Genomic DNA, 7,647 nt, shown 5'->3' on the forward strand with positions numbered 1-7,647 from the left:
AGTATAATGTGGACATCACACCTTATAATCAGACTAACAGGTATGTGACCTATGTCCTGGGGTAGGTGATAAGTGGAACATCCACCAGCATACCCTTGCAGTGCTGACTTCTACCATGACTATAACACAAGTACTGGGTATGTGAAGGACATGCGCATCAGAGCGCATACTAGCATCATGGTTCCTAGCTTTCTTCACACCAGTAATGGATTACAATGCACCCTCCTCTATGTGCCACCCTACACATGTTCCAGTGATGTGTAACTGAAGTGCACCACCTTTGTCACAGTGCACTGTCACACAGGTTATTGTTCATACCTAGGTATTCTTTCTGGGAAATATACATGACTGTCTGATGGTATGGAATACCAATTAAGTTGTTACACCAGATGCCTCTGTGCTACCTGTTCACCTTATGCACACACTGCATACATAGGTGTTTGACAACATTAATGGCATGTATATCTGCATATATAGGCATCTGACAACATTAATGGCATATATATCATTTGTGACAGTGTGAATTGTGCCATAGATATATGCCATGCACACAAATCAACTAGCCTGTAGTGCCCATACTGTGACATACGGGTATAGCAATGTCCCTCCTAGCACCTCCTGCAGATATTACAGTACCAGGACAGTGCATGTGGTTACCCTCACAGAATGTGCATGTATACTAGTTGTCCAGTGTGTGTGCAGGCTCATCTGTTATCACTTCACATCACATACGTTATGTCAGAGACATGGGATTAGTGGTGGTATTATTCAAATATTGTCCATGATTGTGGTTTGTTCTTGTAATGTTTGCCATGATCCTTTACCTGTGGCTACCATGCTGGTGACCTCTGAGGAGTACACTCATATTCAGGTATAACAGTTTGCACAGCTTCCCAATATGTACCCTATCTCACTTGGATGTCATATCCCTGGTAGATGTCTTCTGCATTATTCATGTAAGGATGCTTAACTCACACACACATCCTCTCCACTGTTACGTCATCCTCTCCACTGTTAAGTCACCTTGTGTGACAGTCACAGACAACACATTTTTACTGTTCAGTCCATACTGTACCATATAAATATGTGCTTGGTGTTGCTGCTACAATCATCTGACATTGACATTCCATCCGCTGCTGTACATGTCATAGTTTCACCTCTACTCTTTCCATGTGTTCATTCCTACAGTTCATCTGTCTATCCCTATTCAATACACACACACTTCCCTTGAGTCATCATTTTACATGACAGTCCCATGTCCTGTTATGGATCATTAACACAGCTTCAGTACAGAACGCCAAGAATGGGATATCACAATATACTGCACTGTAAGCTCTCTGTCTGTGTTAAGACCATGTACTTCACACTCATACCTCTCAACTGCCCAGATATTCCCACAATGTCAAGATGTTTTCATTATCAAATATGTGGCTTTCTACCATATCACTGTGATGATCTCTGGACTGATGTGACTCAGTATTACAGACATTTGGGTGCATACCTCTCAAATGTTTTGATCTGTGCAGATTATCCAGTTTTTGTTTCATATTTTTTTTATCTTTTCCTCATAACATGTTGTTTTCCTGGCAAATTGTTGGCATGTCATTGCAGAGTGCAGTCAGTAACTGATGACTGACATTTGAGTTTAAAATGTCATGCTCTTCAGAACGTTCATGCTAATGTACAACATATATATTCCATCAACTTCATAAGTTTGGATGTGAAATATTAACAATCTGTCCATATTTCTGGCACTTTGTCCCCCACTTTTATGGTTTTGTCCACATTTCTTGCTCTAAGAGGTTGAGAGTGTTACATTCGAACACATTCCCATGTGACATCTATGTCAAATATGTCCCCAATTACTGGTTATTTGTCCTTTTAGTAAGTTGGCCTCAATGCAGATATGTTGCACTAACAGAATGGCAGCTATTTGTACAGCCATACCTCTCATTTGTACAGATTTTTTCAGAATGTCAAGATTTTGCATCATATTTTTGGTCTATTTCTCACACAATTGTGGTTTTCTGGCAAATCATTGCTAAATTTTTGAGGGTTGAAGTCAGAAAATATTGACATACATTGGAGTTTCAGACTTCATACCCTTCATAAAATTCATGTGAATGCAAAACCCGTCATTCTATCAGCTTTGTAAGTCTGTAAGAGCAATATTTAAAGAGTGTGTCTCTAGTTTTCATCCTTTGTCCTCACATTATTTATGCCTTTTGTCCACATTTCTTGCTCTAAGTGTTTGAGAAGTTTCTGTACAACCCTGGCAGTAATTGTGGCATTCCATGAAAATCTGCAGGCCGCGTGTGCTCTCCTTTACATGGAATTGATATCTGTGTTCAATTATAGGATTTCGTGTCCAGCTATACTGTTGTAAGCCATGAAACCTAGCTTAGGTATACCACCCTTCATTAATATCCATTGTGTGCTGCTACGCACTGAGCACCATCACTGTAACATGTAAACTCTGTGTAGGCTCTATGCTAGGCCTACACAGAGTTTAATGAATCTGCATGGATATGTCTAAAGCATATTAACATGATGTCAAAATGTCAAACACGCATCATTAAGTTCTGATTTGAATAACAAACCAAAAACTCTCATTCCTTTGCTGTGTGAACCAAATAAAACAAACATTAAGAATGTTAAAGTACACATTTAGTAGCTCAGCTCTCTGATAGCAAGGTAGCAATATGCAAGACATTACAATGATGGAATGCTAAAAAAATAATGTGTTGTATTTTGTTACTGTACTAAGAGAAAGCTGTTCTATGCAAGACTGGACATACAAGGGGACTGTAAACTTATATGATGCACTGTGCAGTAGGAAAGCAACATACTGCTATTTACTTTTCTGTGACAACTGAGTGGAGAGCTGGCAGACAAGGGAATAGTAACTTATGTGATGTACTCTGCACTGAGAAAACAAGATAATGGTATTCTGTAATAATAAGCAGTTTTAATTCTTAAAATGATTGTTTATTGTTCATGTTTCTGTTTATCTTCTACTGTAAGTTTTGATTTTAATAGATAAGATGCTTTTATTGTATCTAGTCTCTTCTCATAATGTGACCACAAATGCAGTATTGAAACTCATTTATGAAGCCTCATGGAAATCATGGTATTATAAAGCAATGATGGCACTGCAATCTCACTCCATTGGCATCTGTTGATTGTGCCCCCTAATATCTTGCACACCCTCACCCCCCTAGATTTGGCATGAGTACAAGAAAAGCTAGCAAAGAAACAAAACGATGGTTAGTTTAGAAAATGATAACATTGAAGGTTGCTAAGCCATCAAAAAGTACAATAACTATGTCCACTCCAGAGGGAAAAAAATATGTTTTGCCCACTATTGTCATATTATTCAAGTAATGCACTCAATCCTCAAAATGTTGACCATGTACTCCTCAGAAAGGGGCGCATTATTTTCAGCTTTTGATACTCTGTAGCACAGATAGTAGTTTAGATAACCATTACCATTCTGAGCTCTTTGAGACAGAAAGTATCTGAGAGATGTTAACCAGAAATAAAACATCCATTGGTTTGCTTACTAAGTCTTTGAAAATATGTACACCACTGATCTACAATTAAAGTAGTTTTGTCCACCTGAATGCTAAAACACAGCTCACTGCAAAAGCCACAAGCATCTTTATGACCAAGCAACCAGTAACATGTGACAAATGAAGATGTCTGCTTCTTAGAATTAAAATCTCATTTTACAAAAGTGTCAGTATTGTAGATAATCCAACAGATTGAAAATAATAGTTTCAAGCAACTAAGGTGATGGAAATAATTTTATAACACCCCTGCACAATCATGTTGTTCACCGTCAGAGTTATGTATTAGACTTCATAACATATGGAAGTAAGTAATTAATTTGGTCAGCAGTGTGTAGATATGTGCTTGGGGTAGAAGTTTGCTTATTTGGTAGTGTGTGCTGCCATTGATGATCTATCACCACTAATGACCTATCAAAGGAGATTGCAGAGGTCATAGTATGAAAGACTGTGCACTTGCTGTGGGTGTATCAGTAATGAGGGTTGGTGACAAAATTCTCAAAAATGCTTCTAGTGCTAACAGTTCACTCACAGGTGAGAAAAAAAGGATTACAGAGTTTAATAAAAATGTTTAAGGACTTGTATGAGCGTGAACAATTGTGGGAGTGAGACCATCCGTAGATCATTGACAGACTCTAGGCCCAGAAGAGACACTGATGTTCTGGAGATAGTTAGAACTGCAGATCTCATCAAATGATCCATTATACTGAGAAGCAAAAAAGGAAGACCAGATGTCATAGAAGGGTGCAGATACTCAAGCATCTGACAGAAATGGAATGCAGACATGGACAACAGTGGAACAAGGCAGCAAGACACAAATAATGGCTGAGAAGTATTACTATAAAATGTATAGAAGACAGAAATTGATGGTCTTATAGAAAACATGGTGCATAGTGTTATCAGAGTACTGTTTATTCAAGAATAATGCAGAGGTGAAAGGTTGATGATGAGCAACTAGCTACGTTTAAGAGGGCATTACATGCAAGGTCGGATACAAGAGGTGTAACAACACCATGAAGGTGACAAGAGAATGAATGAGATCATAACCTAAGTAATTTCCCAGGTAGTTAACTGCAGATTGTTAGAATGCTGATGCATAATTGTTGTATATCATTTCATACACTTCATACACAACAAGGAATTTGAATGAGACACTCTTGGATGGAATAATAGAGAAGTAGAGGAAGGATTGCTCTCTTCGTTGGGGATCAAAATCTGCCCTGAACAGACTTATAAATGTTGAAGTTCACGTAGAATAAGAGGATCAGCCTGTTGGCATGGGACTCTACTAGATAGGACATAATTCTAAATGTGGTACTAAACAAGGTGGGGAACCATGGATGTTCAGATGAAGGCACATTTAGCCAACAGTAATCATTACCATGTGTGTAAATTAGAATAACAGAGAAGGGTAATGATACAAAGAGAAATACAATGGTTTGGCACTTAAGAAAGTTGCTTATGTGGGCTGGCTGGGGTTGAGTTAGAGGTCTGAACACACACTAAGTGAATGAATAAGCTAAGGAAATGAATTACAGTGGTAATACAATGTGATTAAAACGTACGAGGAGTGGAAAAATAAGGAAAAGAGAAGGCTAATATGACATCATAGAGTGTATACAAATGTAAGTCTTGCAAATGAGTTTGAAGTAAGGGCATACAATAGGAGGAAACAATTTGGTGTGGATGTTGTGGGAGCAAAATACAGTGATGCAAGCAGAAAAGTCATCAAAGAAATAAGATGATAGATAGTTATCAGACGCAATCAAAAAGTGTAACAAAGACATTTTTTATACTGAGCAGAAATGACGAAAGTAAAGAAAAGACTAAACTGGGTTGGCTGAATAAGGTCAGAATGGATATCCGTAGGAATGTTTCCATTTCACTGGTGAATCGCTGACAGGGATATTCAAACGTAATTGAATAATCTCCTTCAACATTTCTCCTTCCAACCGGTTTCCACATATATCATCAAAAATACTTAAAAACAGTAAATCCTACTACAGCTGCTCCTGACAATCTAGTTGTTGAATATCTTAAATAACAGCTGAAGCTATTGCATATCCAGCATCAATTCTGATGAATCGATCCGTTTCTGAAAATTAAGACCCCTGACTATGGAAAAAAACATACAGTATTCCACCACACAAGGGTAGAATCAATGCAAAACTTTCAAATTATAGGCCAACTGGCATTTTACTTCCCCTATCAAAAATATTAGAAAAAATGTATGCATATATATGAAACTTCTCAACTATCAACTAGATAGCCAGCTTCTGTCTTCACTCCAGCATGGCTTTCATCCTCATCACAGCACAATTACTGCTTTGCTAGATTTTGTTAATACTGCCAACACCTATAGATATTCCAGAAGCCTAGTCTTCACCATCTTCCAAGACTGACCACAATCTTTTGATGCTGTCTACCACCAGAAACCCTTACAAAAACTCATCTTCAGAGCTCATTAACTTTTCACTGCAGTGGTTCCATATCTACCTCTCAAACAGAGCACAAGTTGTGTAATGGTTAAATGACTTCTCCACCTTCTTGTCAGTAACTATTAGTGTACTACAGTGATCTATTCTAGGTCCTCATACTTTTCAACACATTCATCAAAGATCTCTACACTGTTGCAAAAATGCTGCCCTATTTTAGTATGCTGATGACTCAGTCCCAATCTTCTCCAATCAAACTCTCTCCCTAAACACCAGGACCCTACACATCAATTCTTATTGACTGGTCCATGGCTAAACAATTACAACTATTTCTTAACCCTAAAAAAACAAAAACAAACTAAATTATTGTTATTTTCACACAACTCATTTCTACTAAAACAGCACTATTTACTATCATCTCTGCCACCAACACTATATCAGACCAAGTAAACCACACAATATTATTACTGGGTGTCATCATAAATGACTAGTGGAAATTTGACCACCATGTATCACACATAATTGAAAAAAAATCACCAAAAATTGGTAAAACATTCCTCACTGATATAGCCAGAAGGCATATACCCTTTACTTTTATACAACTTTGTGCTGCCCAATTTTCAGTAACCTTCAAGTCTCACAACTGTCTAAATGTAAGCATTGTTTTAATAAAATAGCCAAATCTGCAGTATAGCATAATAACAGAACACACCACTACCTATCACTGAGAGAATTAAGCTGGTTATAACTGCTGCATCACCTAGCTCTTTCTCAGCTAACTACAATACACAGACTTCTCTACAAGTTAGAAAGCTGCCCATCCTTAGCAATTTAATACCAAATAACTCTCCCAATAGAATTTTACGCTCTACAGAAAAATTAATTATCACTACAACCAAACCATGTAATACTGCAGGTGACTCTCTATATTCAAATAGTATAGCTAAACTATGAAACAGCAATCCCACTACCACTAAAATCTATTCAGGATGTAAACTCGTTTCAAAAATATTGTGTATATCTTCAGGGTAAATGTCAGTATTATCGTTAACATTCTATATCGTCACATCACTTCTCCTTATTAAGAATCCTATGACCCACAATCAGTCTTCATCAATACCTGAATAGTTGTACTACTGTCTTCAAGCTATATATATATATATATATATATATATATATATATATATATATAGAGAGAGAGAGAGAGAGAGAGAGCTTTGTGACACTGCTTGCCACAGCAACTCCATACATCAAATATAAATCTTATGATAACCATATATAATTGTCTCCAAACCTGTTTAATACCCTACCTCTTAACTATAATATTAATATTTTCGGCAATACCAAGTTCCTTCCCTCACTTCCATTTCTTTGAATTTCTAAGACCTTAAGATATTGTTGGTCAAATTTGATCCACTCAATAGAATAACTTGAGAATGGAGCATCAGCACACTTGGTCTACTATGACATCAGTAAGGCATTTTTCTCAGAACTGTGCATGCAGCTGCTACAAACACTGCAGGCTATGTGGAGGTACAAGTGATATGAACTGAATGTCTATAGGAATGGAAGTAGAAAACAAAACACTGCAGTAAGAGAGATTATATAATAATAAGAGAAGGTTAGACTGTGATCTCACTGTG

The sequence above is a fragment of the Protopterus annectens genome, chromosome 6.part0 (genome assembly GCF_019279795.1).
Source record: "Protopterus annectens isolate FY-2018-M chromosome 6.part0, PAN1.0, whole genome shotgun sequence".
Lineage (NCBI taxonomy): Eukaryota > Metazoa > Chordata > Ceratodontiformes > Protopteridae > Protopterus > Protopterus annectens.